At 45.1% G+C, this 18,891-nt stretch overlaps 2 protein-coding genes across 5 annotated transcripts in view; one reads left to right on the top strand and one right to left on the bottom strand.

Moving 5' to 3' along the window:
- LYL1 (LYL1 basic helix-loop-helix family member) overlaps positions 1 to 4,185 on the bottom strand; it is a 266,752-nt gene extending 262,567 nt beyond the window's left edge. Inside the window, exon 1 of the mRNA XM_078684638.1 lies at positions 3,487 to 4,185. The gene's annotated coding sequence lies outside the window, so the exon portion shown is untranslated. The remainder of the gene's footprint in view (positions 1 to 3,486) is intronic.
- The window catches only part of ACP5 (acid phosphatase 5, tartrate resistant), a 589,255-nt gene that overhangs the window by 44,623 nt on the left and 525,741 nt on the right, over positions 1 to 18,891 (top strand). The window contains exon 2 of one of the 4 annotated variants that reach the window (XM_078684662.1): positions 13,222 to 13,330. The exons of 2 other annotated variants lie outside the window; for them this stretch is intronic. The gene's annotated coding sequence lies outside the window, so the exon portion shown is untranslated. Of the gene's footprint in view, positions 1 to 13,221; positions 13,331 to 14,739; positions 14,756 to 18,891 lie in introns of those variants that run through there. One more of the 4 variants, XM_078684651.1, reaches the window with a different exon arrangement.

The following is an 18,891-nucleotide window of genomic DNA, read 5'->3' as shown; positions in this document are numbered from 1 at the left end:
CAACTTCACGATAGCAGCTGCTTGGAAGGAACAAAATTACAAATCCTGCCGAAAGCACACGTTATTATCGGAAAGAACCGTGAAACCGCAGTCGTGCAGTAAAATGTGCCCGCAGGCTATGTTTTTGTGACCCTCGCGGTCGTGAAGAGTGGAACCTTCGCATACTTTTGCAGGCGGATTTATAATCTTGCCTACCAGCAGGCTCCTACAAAATCTTATTTTCACGACTTTATTTCTAATGCCGGCCGAGCGAGACCTGTGCGCTCTTCAAAGCGAGAAATTCAAATGATGGGGCTGTTTCTTACAAGCTTCATTGCTCTCTGCCAGGACGAGCACTGTGTAAGTATTCTATGTTGTTGCTGAAACACCCCGATTTTTACCAGGTAATTTTAATTAATTTAGTGTGCTCGTTTGTATGACCCAGCAGTTCGTGCGCATATAGAAATAACTAAATAAAAATGTCCTTTTATAATTTTCCTGTTCGTGGCTGTTATTTTAACAGCGCATTCTTTCTTTTTCCTTTGCCAAAAATGTTGAGAACTCCATCTTTTTTCTTGCTTTAAACCTTTTTATTTTTCTAGGGGAAAAACACTCTGCTTTCTCTTTGAGATCTGAAGAGGGCGAGGGAATACAAACACTACAATATGCAGAATAAAAAAGAAATATGTTGCAACAAAACTTCTTTTGAAGATAGTATCAGTAGATATATGACCCAATAAATGGATTTTATCGACTGCAAATCCCACTGAGGCCAATAGGATGGCTACCTAAATCTGCCTGTTCTGCTTCCCGAGGAGGAGGGTGGATCACTGGAGAACCCGTGGGTCGCAAAATAACTCAGAAATACACAAGAGGCCGCTTCCGGCGGTGCCATGCCTTTTTAAACCTGATAGACTGAAGAACAAGGACTGAATAATCTCGGCGTCGACTCAACAGCCTGTGATTCTGGGCAAATCACTTCATCTCCCCGTGCCTACAAAAAACGAATGCATCCTTCTGTGATGTAACTGGTGCTCGGGTAAAGCGCTTAGATACCTTCGGGCCGAGTTCGGTCTATATAAAAAAATTAAAAATACACACTGGTTTTGTACATGAGACAGAGTGCACTCAGCACAAACATACCATTCACAGTCCAACTAGATTCGAAAACTTGGAAAACGCTTGCTTGAGGGCTATCATATTTAGTAGAATTCTCTTTTTTCACTGTATGGTGACAATACATTACCGAAAAAGTATGAGAGGCTTTTCCTGGGCACAATACAATTGTTATTATTTTTTAAGTGTGCAGTCGTCTTAATGATCACACAGAAATGCCCGTTTTCATGACTCAAATGGTGCAACCAAAAAGGAACTGGAAAAAGGAATTCCTTTGGCAAGTATTAGAGATGTAAACTTAGCTATATGGCCTGCTTAACTAAGCCTGTATTTTCTTGAGAAAAAAAACTCGTGTTATTTATATAAAATAAATGTGAGCTGCTTTCGTTCGAACATTATTTTATATAAATAAATACAACACCTATCTAATTCTTTTCTACTTGGAATCGTAAAATAATATTTTGACTGCCCAATTATAAAGCGCCATCAAATGCCAAAGTGTCCCGCGGCGTTTAAATATTTAGTGTTAACACTATTGTTATCAAATATTGACCGGTGACCAGCCAGTTAGCAAAAGATCTCTGTAGTATTCAATCAACCCCCTGAGCTATGTTAGTAAGATTCAAGCGTTGGGAGTACAAGTTAGACCCCGCGTCTGCAGCAGACACAGCAGCCCACTGAGCTTTCTAGCAGGAATGAAACCTGCGGCCTACTGGGTTGATGCGGGTCTGAGCAAAGGGTGCATTAACCTCCCCAGCTGCCCTGGCAGCGTGGAAATCTGCTAGTTTAAAGTCGCCTTCTATGCACAACCGAATGCGAGACGGCTGACTGTTGTTACCATGCCACAAACAGCAAGAACACTTTTCCTGGGCCATCCATTTCCGACTTGTCAAATTCTTCCCATTACAACTCTCCCCCAGTTGGAAGCCCAGTATCTATAATCGTATATCGCAGTATTCTATAGTACTCATTTCTGCTCCAACGTCACTGTTTCGAAAAAAAACACGAATAAATTTAATTTAAAAAAAAAACTATGCGCAACGAGAGCCACGGCATCGTAAAAACATTCCTATGGTCATAAAGCGGTTTGAGGCCATTCAAACGGTGTGAATGAGCTATTCAAAAGCAAATAAAATGGCCGAACATTAAAAAAAATGCACGCAATGCATGTATTATGGAGGTTAACAATGCCCTTTCGAGTGTCTGGTGGTAGTTAAGCCCACTGTCGTGGTTTATTATCACGTCAGCAGAAACATTGCATGACGTCATTGGGCAATACACAGCTGCTGGTTACGAACCAACCACATATTGAATGGCTGGATGTCACCAGAACATTGGGGCCCATAAGAAAGAGCTGTCTGTTGGGTATTGGCTCTCTTTAACCGTCACCACGATCCGTTTGTGATACCAGAGGCGCCTATTCTCGACTGAAACCGGGGCTGAGGAGGCTATGGGTGCCATAATATAGCGCCTACATGGCCAAGGCGCTTGGGCATAAATTACAAAATCGCGCCCAAGAACCTTGACGATGTCTTTGCTACACACTGGCGGCTGTAAAATTGAAATAAGATAGAAAAATATCAGATTTATACTCGGGTTTCCTAAATCTTGTTTTTCGCTGTATCTAGAAATATGTTCACAACGTGTTTATATGGTTATTTCCGAACAGTAACGGATAAGTACATCGCATGTTTGTGAACACCAGGGTCAGCCTTACCTGGTAATAAGTGTATGTTTTATGTGCTGGATAATGGCCATGAGTGTTTTAATTGTGGTATTAGATTAGTATGAAATACCTCCTTCAAATGAAAATCACAAATTAGTCGAATATGGAGAGTTTCTTCGGTACCAAAACACTCAACAAGACAAACAAATAGCACGTCTGAGAAGTGTAAAAATAAGCTCACAATATGGAAACATAACAATATAGACAATGTAGAGGGAGGCGTGTTTTCGACTTTGTGCAACCTACTAGAAACTAACGGGAAAAACCTGAGGTTGTACAGCAATGCATGCGAATAATTTATTTGGAAGGAATGCTTTATGAATCCTACATACTTACATTTTTTATAGCCAATAGAGACGAAGTGGAATTGGTCAAAAGAGAACTGTGGAGGCTCAGACACCCACGCCATTATATATAAATACATGTATGGATTGAATATGTAGAGCCGGGGGTGAAACCTCACGAAGTGTTTTTCGAACTAAGAAGCTTTCGCTGGGTGTTTCGCTGTTCTGCGCGTTATTTTGTGTGATTTAGACAAAAAGAACATGTTCTTGCGCCTGAGCAGCGTTCCGCGATGGTTCCCTTGTTTACGCCTAGCGCAGACCCAGCGAGTGCAGGCGCTAGAGTGAGGCGAGAAGGAGACGGACACACAGAGTAGGCCTTACCCGAGCTCGGCGGCACCTGCGGGGGCGCCTCCTCTGCCCATGGTCGGCTGCTCCGGAGGCGCCTCTTCTAGGCGCTATGTGGTGGCAGGTGAAGCGTCAGGCCTCCAGAGGCGGGGAAGGAGGGAGAAGTTTCAGGGGAAGACCCGCCAGCCCCCTCGAACAGTGAGTGTGCCGGGAGGGAGCCCCCTCTTCTCCAGGAGCCTTCGGAGCCTCAGCCAGGTGCACCGCTGCTGGAGTGCCTGTGATCCAGAGGAGCCCCTGCTCCGGTCTCACCCCTCTGCAGCTTCTTACTAGAGAGTGATGACGTCTTGGGGCAAGAAGGCTCTGTCCCAGCGGACCATCTGTTAAAGCAGGGGTTCTCTAGCTCCCTGAAGCAGGCGGCCGGGGTCTCTGGGACCGGTTGTGTCGCCTCTGGTCCTGGCCCCTACAGATGTAGTGTCACTCTGCACGCTTCCCTTCTGGAGGACGTTCTTGCGGCCTGCCGCCCCTAGGAGGCGCGTTTTCAAGCGTCTGTCTCTATAGCGCCTTGAGGCCGACGGAGCCTCCGCCGCCGCCACCGAGCCTCGTGCGCACTGGGTTCATGATGGAAAGATGCCTCACGCCCCCTGCGCCCGCCCCTCCCCTCACGGCCATGGGTCCCTCCTCCCTGGAAGAGAGGATGCTCGTGTGTAAAGCTGGCCAGGGCTGATAAGCGGCGGACTGACGCCTGGCCTGGGCCGATAAGGACGCGCCCGCCGTCCGAGCCAGGAGGGCAGAGACTTGGGAAAGGCAAGAGGAAGCGGTGTCGTAAATGGAGTCACAAGAGGCGCGTGCGCGGAGCAGCACTATGCAGGAGCGCGCGCGGCCAGCCAGGGAAACGCACGAGGGGACTCACTGCACGGGGACAGGAGCAGGGACGGCATACGCAACTCTGCTACTCGCTTCCCTTCCCCACTACAGATAGCGCCAAAAAGCATCACTCCCAGCTCCCCTTACTGACTGCAACCAGAACACCATCAGCATCACTGCAAGCTTCCCCCACACACTGCAGGAACACCATCAGCATCACTGCAAGCTTCCCTCACACACTGCAGGAATACCATCAGCATCACTGCAAGCTTCCCCCACACACAGCAGGAACACCATCAGCATCACTGCAAGCTTCCATGACACACTGATGGTACAGAACCAGCAGCATCACCACAAGAACCACTTACCCACTGCACGGGCATCATCACCGCAAAACTCCTCACACACTGAATCACTGCAAACTCCGATTAAACACTGTAGCAACAGCACACGCAGCATCACCGCGAACTTATCCTACACACTAATCGAACAGCTCAAGCAGCATCACCACAAGCTTCTCTCACACACTACTGGAACAACACAATCACCATCACCACAAGTTTCACTCACACACTACTGGAACAACACAATCAGCATCACCACAAGTTTCACTCACACACTACTGGAACAACACAATCAGCATCACCACAAGCTTCACTCCCACACTACTGGAACAACACAATCAGCATCACCGCAAGCTTCACTCACACACTACTGGAACAACACAATCAGCATCACCACAAGCTTCACTCACAGACTACTGGAACAACACAATCAGCATCACCGCAAGTTTCACTCACACACTACTGGAACAACACAATCAGCATCACCACAACGCTTCACTCACACACTACTGGAACAACACAATCAGCATCACCACAAGATTCACTCCCACACTACTGGAACAAAACAATCAGCATCACCGCAAGCTTCACTCACATACTACTGGAACAACACAATCAGCATCACCACAAGCTTCACTCACACACTACTGGAACAACACAATCAGCATCACCACAAGCTTCACTCACACACTACTGGAACCACACAATCAGCATCACCGCAAGTTTCACTCACACACTACTGGAACAATACAATCAGCATCACCACAACGCTTCACTCACACACTACTGGAACAACACAATCAGCATCACCGCAAGCTTCACTCACATACTACTGGAACAACACAAGCAGCATCACCACAAGCTTCACTCACCCACTACTGGAACAACACAATCAGCATCACCGCAAGCTTCACTCACATACTACTGGAACTGCACAAGCAGCATCACCTCAAGCTACACACACACACTACTGGAACAACACAATCAGCATTACCGCAAGCTTCACTGATGCACTACTGGAACAACACAATCAGCATCACCGCAAGCTTCACTCACATACTACTGGAACTGCACAAGCAGCATCACCTCAAGCTAAACACACACTACAGGAACAGCACACGCAACATCATCACAAGTTTCACAGACACACTGCTGGAACAGCACAAGCAGCAGCATCGCAAGCTTCACTCACACACTACTAGAACTGCATTAGCAGCATCTCCTCAAGCTTCACTCACACACTACTGGAACAGCACAAGCAGTATCATCACAAGCTTCACTCACACACTACTAGAACTGCATAAGCAGCATCTCCTCAAGCTTCACTCACACACTACTGTAATAGCACATGCAGTATCATTGCAAGCTTCTCACAAACTGCAGGTACAGGGCAAGCAATTCCTCACACACTACTGTACAGCACAAGCAGCATCACACAAGCTCCTCTCACAAACTGCAAATACAAGGCATGCAACATCTCCGCAAGCTTCACTCACACACTACTGTACAGCACAAGCAGCATCACCACCAGCTTCCCTCACAAACTGCTAGTACTGGGCACGCAGCAAAACAGCAAGATTCACTCACACACTACTAGAACAGCATAAGCAGCATCACTGAAAACTTCACTCACACACTACTGGGTCAGTACAAGGAGCATCACAGCAAGTTTCACTCACACACTGTAAGTACAGTGCAAGCTGTATCACTGCATTTTCACTTACCACACTCTGCAAGTACAGCACAAGCAACATCACCATACCCTTCCCTCACAGGCTGCATGTACAACACAAGCAGCGTCCCCACAAGCTTCGAAAACACATAACAGGTACATTTCAAACAGTATAACTACAAGTTGCTCTCTAGCACTGCAGGTTTATCCTAGCCATACATCAGTAGAAATCATTTTTAAAACAGACAAAGCCATTACATATGGCAGGAATGTCATCATCACAACAGATACAGCACCAGGCAGCAGCAGCAGTATAAGAATCATCTACACCCGCAGTACACAAGTACAGTATCAGCTGGGGTAATGTAAACTTTCTCATACTCAAAGAAGAAGATACCTTAGGGACAACAGCAGTGCAAGCTTCTATCAGACTGTAGATACAATGCAGACAGCAACAGTGCAAGCTTCACACAGAGATGCTGTCTACACAGCAACAATGCAATCTTCTCTGACAAGTTACATGTCAAGGACAGACAGAAGCAGCGTCTGCTTCTCTCGCAAAAAGGATAACACAGACAGTAGCTCTGCAAGCTTCTCCCACATACAGAGAACAGGTACAGCACAAGCTGCAGCACTGCAAGCTTCACTCACATCAGGTAATTATAGTGGGGGCAGCAGCATTTCAAGATTCCTTCATGCTCTATGGGTATAATATAATCAGCAGACCTACATTCTTCATTCACACCACCAGAACACATACAGCTCTAGCTGTGGCGCTGCAAGCTTTACTCACTCACACAGAACAGATACAGCACAAGCCACAGCACTGTAAGCTACACTCACTCACACACACAGAACAGATACAGCACAAGCTGCAGCACTGCAAGCTTCACTCACACACACAGAACAGATACAGCACAAGCCACAGCACTGCAAGCTGCACTCACACACACACAGAACAGATACAGCACAAGCCACAGCACTGTAAGCTACACTCACTCACACACACAGAACAGATACAGCACAAGTTGCAGCACTGCAAGCTTCACTCACACATACAGAACATGTACTGCTTCTCTCATAGAGAGAGTAGTTATTTTCCCAAAGTATTTGTACAGCAAAGAAAGCAGCACAAGTCACAGCCCTACAAGCTTCCCTTACACCCAGAGAGGATGTGGCCTAACGGCTAGGGCGGTCGACCTAGAAGCCGAGGAACCAGGTTAGAGTCTCGGGAGGGACCCTAAACATTCAGTGATTCTGGTAAGTTCACTTAATTTCACTGTGCCCAACAAAATGAATGTATCCATCTGTGATGCAACTGGTGCTCATGTAAAGCGCTCTGATACCTTGGGTTTGAGTTGGCCCTATGTAAAACTCCCCCCCGAAAAAAAAGATGAATCAGGGACAGATGCTGTGCAAGTGTTGCTCAAATGTTACTGGTATCGTACAAGCAGCAGTACTGCAATCTTTCATCAAACTCAAACAACACATATAGGGGACTAGTTACAGAATCACAGCCTATCCTCACACTCAAAGGAAATACACCTGGGGCAGTAGCAAAACAAGCTTCACTCCCCAACAGAAAAGCTAGAGTGCAGGCAACAGGAGAGTAAGGTCCTCTCACTTAAACAAAAGTGCAGACAACAGGAGGGTAAGTTTCTCTCACTCAAACGAAAGTGCGACAGCATGAGGGTAAGTTACACTCACTCAAACAAAACCGGTACAGTATAAGCTGCAGCAAGGCAAACTTCTCTCTACAAGTAGCAGAAATATCTCTGTGAGAAGTGGTGGAAAGTTTAGTCACATGCAACAGATATAACAGAGGCAGCAGTGCAAGCTTCACTCATATACAGAACATGTACATCACAGACACTAGCAGTGCATGCTTCCCTCAAACACAGAAAAGCTAGAGCACAGAAAGCAGCAGTGGAAGCTTCTTTCACACACAGAAATGGTACTACATGTGCAGCAGGAGTGCAAGCTTCACCATCACACATAACATATGCAGCATGGACGTAGCAGTATAAGCTTCCCTACTAGAAAGGGCACGTAAAGCACCAGTACCTGCGATACAAGCTTCCCATACAACTAATGTGTACAGAATAAGCAGCAGCCTGGCATACATCACTCTAGCATAATGAAACAAGTTGGCTCAGGAGCCATGAAAGTTTTACTCACTCTCATAAAAATCCAACACTAGCATAACCAGTCCCATATATTTCTTATACAGTCAGAAAACATGTAGAGAATGGACAGCAGCATTTTAAGTTCCACAAACAGAGTGCCAAACTGCAAGAAAAAACAGGCAAGCTTGAGACAGAGTAGAAACAGAAAGGGCAGCCACGCCAGCTTCCCTCAAACACAGATAAAGGGACACTAGAAGTAGCTGTGCGGTCTAGACCCACAAAGAAAACAGGAACAACATGGGCAATAGTTGTGCAAGATGTCCTCGCGCACTGAACAATTACAGCTTGTTCTGCACCAGTACTCATTTTTATCACACAAAGAACTGTTAAAGCACGAACTGCAACTGTCACACGCACACTTAGCAACACATATAAACACTGGCTACAGAAAACATGTACAGCACAGGAGCAGTGCAAACTCCTTTAAGACACAGAAAAAACGAACTTCCTTAACACACAGAAAAGAGTGCATGGGAAGCACAAGTGCAAGCTTCTTTTACACAGAAAAGGCGTGCAGCACAAGCAGTAGCGGACCACACATCCCTCTCACACAGAATGTGTCCAGCTGCACTGTTAGCATCACTGAGGCAGAACAGAAAGCGCATGTGTGCTGCCATTGTAAGGTTCCTGCATAACAAGTGGCGTGCAAGCAACAGCAATGGTTTTTTTTTTTCATACACAAAACATGTACGGTACAGGCAGCAGTAGGGCTTCATTACACAAAGAAAAGGTGAAGCTCATAAATGTAAATGTGGGATACTTGTAAAGCGCACTGTTACTCTACCCGAGTGTCCTGGCGCTGTAGACCACTGGGGAACCCGTCCTGGTTTTCCCTGTGAGATGGTCCTTTTCTTGGTATCTCCAGGGTGAAACCAGGCATCCCTGGCGTCTGTGGGGGGCCGTTGTAGAGATGAGGCAAGCTTAATGCCCAGAGTTACCGAGTGTGTTCCCTGGTTAGAGTAGGCACTGAGGCGAGAATTATCGAGTCTGTTGACCCTGGTCCAAGACCCTGTCGCGTCGGGAATTGAACCCTAGTCCCAGGCCGTTCTCTGCTTACAGGTCTGCCGCCCCTAACCAGTGAGCCACACCTCTCATACAACATAATTGCAAGCTTCACTCACACACAGAATAGGTGTAACATGCATAGTAACTGTGACAGCTTTACTTCGACACAGGCCAGATACAACAGAGACAACAATGTAAGGTACTCTTACACACACACGCACACACACACAGATCAGGCACAGAAAATGTACAGTACACATAACAGCAGTGCCATCTTCACCAAGACACAGCCTAGGTACAAAAAGGACAACAGTGCAACCTTCACTGCTACACAGAAAATGTACATCAAATGTGCATTGCCAGCTCCACGTAGACATAGAATAGTTACAACCGAGACTAATGTAACTTTCCCTCACATACATAGAACATGTACAAAGCATGTATAGCTCACATAATCAGCAGTGGCCCATGCAGCAGCGGCCCATGCAAGCAAGAGCGGTGGGGCTGGGTTGGGGAGGGATTCGGCATATGTCCACGAGTGGAAAATAAATAAATAATGAATTGTCCCTTGTCGTCGTCTGTCGAAATCCCCCCAGGCTCCACCGCCCCACCGCTCTTACCTGCACGGGCTACTGCTGCACATAATAGCAATGTCACCTTACCCAGACACAAAACAGGTATACCACTGAGATAAAAATGTATGCCGCACGGACAGAACAGGTATAACCTCAGCAGCAGTAGTGCAAGTATCACTCATGTGCAAAACAGATACATGGGCAGTAGCAGAGTGTTGGGAAAGAAATGTCCCCTGCATGGTGAATGGCCATGTGCCTCTGCCCTGAGTGCTTTACTATGTGTAAAGCTGGTACCCTGATTTTTATTTTGGCCCTGACTTCACACCAGTCAAGCATGTACGCAGAAGCCTAGGCCTGTTCCTGGTAAAGCCAGATCCAGATCCTGGTCTGTGACATGAACGGATCACTAAGCATGCCCTTATAGTGGGCATTGGATTACTGTCCATGCCGTGGGGGCATCACATAAAGCAGAGGTGGCAGCGTGTCAAGTTCTTTGAATCTACAAAATGACCAAATTTTTCTGTGTCAAGAAGAGGCAAGCTTACTGGCTCCTCTCTTGTAAAGTTCTTCTGTTATGTCAAACCCAGAACCTTGCACTAACATCCCATATCCATGTTGTGTGCATGTATGTGGAAAATGTGTGGTAGTAGGACCTCAAACCCAGAACCTTGCACTAACATCTCATATCCATGTTGTATGCATGTATGTGGAAAATGTGTGGTAGTAGGACCCTGTGTGTTGTATGAGTTTGAGTACTGGGGCCAGTGGAGCCAATTTGGAGCCAATTTTGATGCCCCTGGTTTAGCATAGCACAGGATGGAGGATGAGGACAGCTTCCCCATACATGGAAACATATTGCATGCATTCCAGTATGTTAAGGGTGGAACCCGGACAATGAAGGAAGGAAAGATGGAGACAGGGCTACCCTCAGAATAAAAAAAAAGTTAGGATTGTTAGGATTAACTTTTCCTGAGCACTTCCATTTGCAGTGGCATCTGGCACGGAACAGGGGTGGCGGGGCGGTGTGGGAGGAAAAAAAAGACACTTAACTTTTCACCGCGTCTCTCCTCCGTTGTCTCTCCATGTCTCTTCTGGCCGGAACGGAAGCAGGAAGCACACAGGTTTCCCAAAGCCAATCACAACATCGCTGTCAGCAGCATCGTGATTGTTCTGAGCACCGTGGTTTGGTGCTCAGACAGGCAGTGGGAGCCTGTGCATGTTCCCTCCCCAGGCTGTGCATTACAGCTGGTGGAGAACATGCAAAGTGCACATGACTGTTGGCCGGCCCAAGATGGCCGGCCAAACAGTCATGCTCACTGACAGAGTGCCCCCCGCTTCTCCCCCTGCTCTTTGAGCACAGCAGCCCAGCTCGCCCGCAAAACTGCTTCATCAGGAAAAAAGAACATGATAATAACATTGTGTTTTTATTTTATTTTTCAGTTTTTACACTGTTGAAAAGCAGTGGGATGACGCTCCTCCACCTTAGTGGAGAAGCCACCACTGTCCATTTGGAATATGGTAAAAGTGACAGGTGGGACTGCACTTTCTGTTATTCAAATGAGGACATTTCTATGTTGGGCCTGCCCTTTTGTCTGTCTCTGATAAATGTTTCAGGAGGGCTTATGAGAGCCAGGTACACATTGCTTACACATCATTGTGCTCATATTTTGCACACTCCTGCTTGGAGCCAGTCCCACTGCAGTCTGTTTTTAAAGGCATCACATTGCATAAAGGCTTTGTCAGGAGTGCAGCCCGAGAATGAGTGGCCTTAGGCACTTGTTGCACTGTCCAAAAGTGCCAAAGGCTTCTCTTTGGGTCTTTGCACTCTGGTGGACACCAAGGTGAAGCAGTCATGCATCAACATTGGAAAAGGCTTGGGTTAGAAACTCTCTATGTGACAGAAATAACACAGAATAAATGCCTGCGTCCAGCCAGTCCTATACCTCAGAAGGTAGACTTGGGGGTTCTCAGTAAGCTAAAGGGACGCCTGGAGTCAGTATTGTAGAAAAGGTATTTGTAGGCCTGTTACGGGATGAAGCTTCTGGGGCAGGTATTATAAGGGAGCCTTTGGGGTACTGTTATGGGATACAGAAGTAGTCCCAGACCTCTATTGCAGGGGTGGATATGTTCTGGAGTTGTCATGGAGCTCAGATACCTGCTGAGCCCAGTATTACTGGGAACATCCTAAGTCTTTATAGTACTACTGTGTTGTGACAGAGCACAAAGTTGTTCTGGGGCCAAGACAACAGGGCAGCTTTGTACTTTTTAGGATTGTTATGGGCAAAGTTGCCTTCTGGTGTCCCAGTGTTACTGAGGAGATATTTGGTCTTTATAGCACTAGCTTGTGAGCACAGACCCTGCCTGTGGATGTTATCTTAGGGGAAGTTTTCAGTACTGCCACAGGATCCTCCTAGAGCTTTACCATGCTGACGGGGATTGTCTTAGGTGAAATTCCTTGTGCAGGGAGGGGAATGATGAATAACCAGGGGACTCTGGTGCAGAATTATCCATCCCTCTTTCGAATTAAACCGTTAACTGACTTCACTGTGAGAGATAGCATTGTGCCCTTTCACGCGAAGTGGGTCCAGCAGTGCCAGGGACTTCCATGGTAATGTGTGATTTTTTTTGTAGACCAAAACATTATTTTTACTTTTGGTCACTTTTTTATATATTCACTTACAGCCGCAATTTGATACTGGGCTGCGCCTTCCTGTAAATGTCCCATTTGCTTACCGGTAATTTCTATTCCTACTTGTATTTGTCATTACTTATGAGGTGGATCCCACCTCCTCGGGACAGGAACAAACACAGGAAGCATGGTAAAAAGTCATACGTACCCATCCTAAACGATCTCTATTAGAGAGGGGCGGAATCCCAGAATCGTCCTGGAATACCAGGAATCATGTTGCAGTACATACGAGACATGGGCAGCAGGACCTAAGGGTCCGAATACAAGTAGGACTTAAAGTAATAAAGTTTACTTTTAAAGAGTACCCACTTTTGCTTGAGTTTGCACCTGTATCCGTCCTGACACCTTTGTTGTTTTCTTTCCTTTCCAGCTCTCCTCCCTTTAGGCCTTAGGTCCTCCCTTCCACTGGTTATTATGTTTCATTGTTTGCCTCTAGGTGTGCTTCATTCTCAGTGGGTATCTTCGCTTGCTGTGGTGTCCAGGGGCCTTTGCTGGGTACTTGGTCTGTCAAAGGCGCGACATCGCACCATCCGCCAGAGAACCAGGTAAGCCTTTGTTTCACTACTTACTACTTTATTTAATCTGGACCCCGATTGTTGGCCCTTCCTAATTGCTGCTCTCCTCTTCTCTTTAATTGGTTCCCCTAAACCTCTTGGTATTAAAGGAATCCTGAGAAAAAAGGGCATGCTCGGAGTTGAGGCTATTCCATCCGAAGGAAGTCCAGTCCTGGTTTTCTTGCACGCTTATTCCTGCTGCCTTTTCACTGTTGTCCCCCGATCTCACTGCTACTGTTGCCATTGTTGTATTGTCCATCACATCACACTGCTTGGAGGGTCAGGCATAGCAGAGGGTTCTCAGCAGGTCTGCCATTCCCGAACCTAGCAGACCTCTAGGTTCAGTTATGTCATTATCATATTCTAATAATAAATCCCCTGCTGTGAATGTTTATTTATTTTACCATAAGCAAGGAGAAACCCGTTGCTTTGGTATTCCTCATAAGTAATGACTGGTATGAGGACAAGGGGCATGGAGGTAATGCACTATAGCACACCTTTCTTTTATTATTATTATTATGTTACTAATTTACTCCTCCCATGTGGACATCCACCAACTTTGAAGAGTAAATAAAGTAAAAAACAGAATTGCTACTGCGTCATGTCATCTTAGCGCACATGCATAACAACACACCATTGCTTTCGGTGCATCTTCTTTTTTTATTTTACAAGTGCAGTTCAGCTTTGGCAATAACCATTTTTTCCCACTGCTGAACAGCATCATCATTTTGCATAGAAAGACCCAAAGCAAAGCCAAGTGACTCTGCCAATGCTTGTTTGCACCTTGGACTGCTGTCGGGGCGCAGGGGCTTCTGGAGTCAGTTTTACAGGGGAACCTTTGTGGTACTGCTACTAGGAGTCACATTTTCCCATCTCCAGTACTGGGTCCGATATTACGCGCGCGCCTTTTGTCTTTTTAGCTGCGTGCTACGTTGCACCTCCGAGCACCTGAGGACCAGACCCACCCTGAGCGTAGACAAGCACTTTAATGTCGTGGACGGATACCTAATGGCGCCTTCCTCCTCAGAGGCACGTTTCCCGCCCAATGGCTCCAGAGCTTCGTTAGCGCCTGCGGTTGATTCTGGGGTCTCCGGGTGGGGGCGCATGCTCAGGAGGCGGGTCGGCCAATCAGTGGTCCCTCGGGAGGGCGGTTCGGCGGTGATTCCTTCATTAATTTCACGTCTGTTCCGAGTTCCCAGCAGGGAAGTCCGGTTTGTAGCCCCCGAGGTTGATGCGACGTCGCTTCGAGGCAGACATTTTAATCTTTCGATTTCGCCAACATTTCGCAGCCCCCAGTTAATGAATCCGTAGGGTGACCAACTGGCATAGGTGCAAATTCAGGACAGTGAGTGCAAAAATTCAGGACAGAAATTCAGGACATAAGGTCAAAATTCGGACCGAAATTTGGGACAAAAGGTAAGTTTTCAGAAACATCAGAGGAGGTCGTACAATAGTGTATACTAAGTAAATAGACAACCAACATAAGTACACGTCAAAATAAGTTTATATTAAGTTGAGACAATCGTGCACCTCACTGTGTTGATATGTGCACAGCTTTGAGCAACTGTGCAGGTCTTTTTGTGGTATTTCAAATGGTATTCTGTTTACAGTTTGGGGTTCCTTTGAAGTGTTGTCCCACCCCCGCACTACAGGGGATGCAGAGGCCTTCAGCCTTCATTACACCCCTTCACGAAAGACCTCCCTCTGCACAGATTCCCTCACTATCAACCTCCCATGGTGCCCCTCATCACTATATAGACGCTTGCTCATGTGTATGTCATTTATTTTACAGTGCTGCTCCGCTCAGTGTAGGGTGTTGAGCACTTTAGCTCACACACTTAATGTTCAGAGACAATGACTCATATAAGAATGTAAATCAATATGTAGGAAATGTTACTTAAGGCAAGGAAGGCTACAAGGTGTAGGAGTCACATGACATCCATACTGGTAGGTACTATACGCAGGGACACTGGAATTATGCAGCAGGGAGGGCCAAATTATGCTGCAGGGTTGACTAAATTATTTGGCAAGAAAAGGGAATTTATGCTGCGTAATACTGCAATTGTCATAGTATTACCATATCTTCTTATTTTTGCACATTTTAACACTTTCTGGTTACAGGTTGCACCTTATTAGTACCCATATAACACCCAAATATAGTAATATGCAAAGGAAGGTGACCAGTCAACCTTTACAAAGGGCCTTTGTAACACGTCACTGTCTTTTTAGTTATTTTTTAACCATTTGAGGTAGAAAATGTTTTTAAATTTGATTCTTCAGATATATTCAGCTAATGATGGATGTGGCATATGCAGCAAGCCCATAATCATGCGAAAACTGTTGAAGCCACACAATTGCATAATTCCAGTGACCCCGAAATACAAACTGAGGAAATAACACATAAAATAGTGGTTGGTGTTGTCTTTCCAATTATTACACAGATGAATACTTTGCTCTGCATGTTACACTTTGTGCTTTACAAGAGGCACATTATGCCTCTATGCTTCTTTATGATGAGTCAAAACCAGGATTAGTGAAAACTCAGATCTCTCCAAGAGATACATTAATCATCAAAGTTAAATAGACATTTTTGTTATGGCCTGAAAATTGCAGGTGTGCAAAGCACTCAGAAGCCTTTGCCTTACATCATGTCCGATATTTCATAACGTTGCTTAGTCCTCAAGCATGGCTCCTCCACAAAAGCAGCATGGTGTGCCCTAGGCCTATGCAGAGGACGTCACGTCACATGCTGTAACTACGCAAGGGCCCATTGCAAGGGAGTAGCCGGAAAAATAAAATACCCCCCTGCTTTATATAGCACTAAATAAAGGAGCAAAGTGAGCTATCCTGGTCTTTCCTTTTGAAGTCTGAAAATTGTTCCCCTGATGAAAATTTGCAAATACAATGCAAAATTATGCTTTATACAGCAGGAAAGAAACTTGATCAAAAACTACATTTACCTACATTGACGTTTGTCTTTTTTTCTTGCCGTCTTTTTATTTTCTTTCTATCCTTATGTCCTTTCTATCAATCTTTGTTCTCTACTTTCTTCTTTACATCCTCCATTTATTTTTCTTTCCATCTTTCTGTCAATGCATCCTTTCATTTCATCTTTCATTCTCTCTATTCTTTATATTCATATTTCATTTTCTTTTCATATTTCCATATTCCACATTAACATTCATTTTGTGTTCCTTTTTTCATTTGATCATCCTCTTGTCCTTCCTTCCATTGTTAAATCTAAATCTTTCTCTATCTTTCCTGCTTTCTTTTATTATTTGAATTCTATTCATCCTTCGCTTTCTCACTACATTTGCCTTGTGCTTCTTTTTGATTTACCGTTATCATAATTTCTCTTTCTGTCGCCGCTTTTGGCTACTTCAGCACCCTCTGCACCCCACACCCCTCCCCCCCACACACACAGCTGTATCACAGTGATTATTCTTGCTTTATGTATTTGTTTGTTATTCTGTCCTGTGCTGATCTGCAAGTCACAGATCAAAGTTAGGAAGAGCCATGAAACACGTATCTGACCCTGGGTGCTTCCCTACACCTTTGGCCATAGTCATTCTTTAGGTGAGAATCAGCCACATCAGAGTGACAATGGGCCTGTACAAAGACTGAGCGAGGTCAGGGAGGGGCTGCTGCAGCCTCAGAGAAGTGCAAGCTAGCTCTCTGATTGTCACAGGGGAACAGCACAGCTTGCTGCCATCCCCAAAATTACGGACAAAAGGCGTCCGTGAAAGAAATGCTCACGGACAAGGGGCCCAATTAACGGGCAGTCAGTGAAATTTAGGGTTGGTCCCCTAGTTTTACGACAAAAATTCAACACCACAAAAAATCGTACAAAAAAGTTACTGCTGTGATTTTCACGTGAAACAATAGTTCATGTTTGCTTTACGGCAAAATATGTATTTGTGTTTTTTATTTTGTCGTTTTATATGGAGTTGACTTTTCGGAAAGGCACTAGTGCTCTTTACGGATTGGGAAGTGAGTTTTAAATGTCAAGTTGTTTAGGAATATTAATTTACAACTCAAGCTAGGAGTTGGAAAATTACAGAATATCTGAATGGGGCTGTGTAAAAAAAGCAAATCATACATTTACACGGTTTTCAAGTAACGTCTGTTCTTTTTGAACCAAAGTGTCAGTGAGCGGCACTGTATCGCATTTAGTCAATATAGGAGGTATTGAAGCATTTATATAGTGCTTCATACCCACTTTTTGCGGCGCTGAAGTGCACAATCTTTCTTTCAGCTGTGGATGAGTGAGTGGTTGGCAGAGATTTGCGTTTGTTGTGATCCTATGTGGAACCCATTTTGATGTTGTGCGAAGGTGACCAGGGTGGTGCCTTCATCTCGTCCATGTGTGCAGTAGCAATTGTGATGAGGCAAAAGTGTGAGACAGGCATGCAGATTGTTATAATTTAGTCTGCAGGAGGAGGTCTACCTGGATGGTCTGCCTTTTAGGTTGTCCAGTTAGCAAGGAGAGGAGTTAGCCAAACAGCTAGGGCGGTCAACCTCAAATCTGAGGAACTGGGTTTGAGTCTCGGCAAGGACAACCAACATCCTGTGATTCTGGGCAAATCACTTAATGTCCCTGTGCCTAACAAAAATGAATGTATCCTTGTGTAACCAACTGGTGTTCGTGTAAAGCGCTCTGAAACCCATATATCTTCGGTTCAAGTTTGTGCTATATAAAACTCAGTTGAACAAAAAAAAGGTAGGGGAACTGAGACAGAACCATATCGTTTTCATATTCTACTGCCTACCATATACTTCATTTATATAATGTTACTATGTATTTTTATTTACTCTTTATGTATCTCGTGAAAGTGATGCTAGATCGTTTACATATACTACTGTCTATCGTATACTCCTTTTATACAGCTACTATGTATTTTTATTTACTCTTTAAGTAATTCATGTAATGGCTGCTGTGCTAACTCTGTAAAACGCTCTGATACCTTCAGGTCAAGTTTATGCTATACAAAACTCGATAAATTAAATTAAATATAGGCAACCATATAGCACCAGCCTAGTCAGAGAGGAAATTGAGTGCTGCGTGCTTCTACACAAGGAGGAGGTTAAAGAGAATACCCAACAGTCCATCGGGCAAGCTGTGAAAGGTAAAGATGCTGTCATTTGATATAATGACAAATGAGCAAGAATGGAAACTGGTGATATAAAAACTAGCCATGCAGCTTCTTAAAGTCACTGACACTTCCTATTGCTGTACAAAAACACCTCATGAGCAAAGAAGTTGAAAAGCTATCAAGGTTTGTGAGAAAGTGGCTCTATATATACTGGACCAGAACAAGGTACAGTGTGTATAGAGTCCACAAACCCCAGAGGTATAACAGAGGTTAAAGCCAGGTGTGACCTTACTCTCTAAATTGGTAGCTTGGTCGAGCAGTAAGGCAGTACCAGAGGACAGTGTAAAGCATTTGTTGTACACACTCAGTCAGCAAAAGGTTTCACACACTCCAAGTCTGAACCCCAGGCCAATTGTTTTTATATCAAAGATTTAGTGATTTTATTTTTAGAACCAACAG

Source organism: Lissotriton helveticus, chromosome 1_1 (assembly GCF_964261635.1).
Source record: "Lissotriton helveticus chromosome 1_1, aLisHel1.1, whole genome shotgun sequence".
NCBI classification, from domain to species: Eukaryota; Metazoa; Chordata; class Amphibia; order Caudata; family Salamandridae; genus Lissotriton; species Lissotriton helveticus.
The sequence above is the reverse complement of the archived record's forward strand: the minus strand, read 5'-3'. Positions and strand labels throughout refer to the sequence as shown.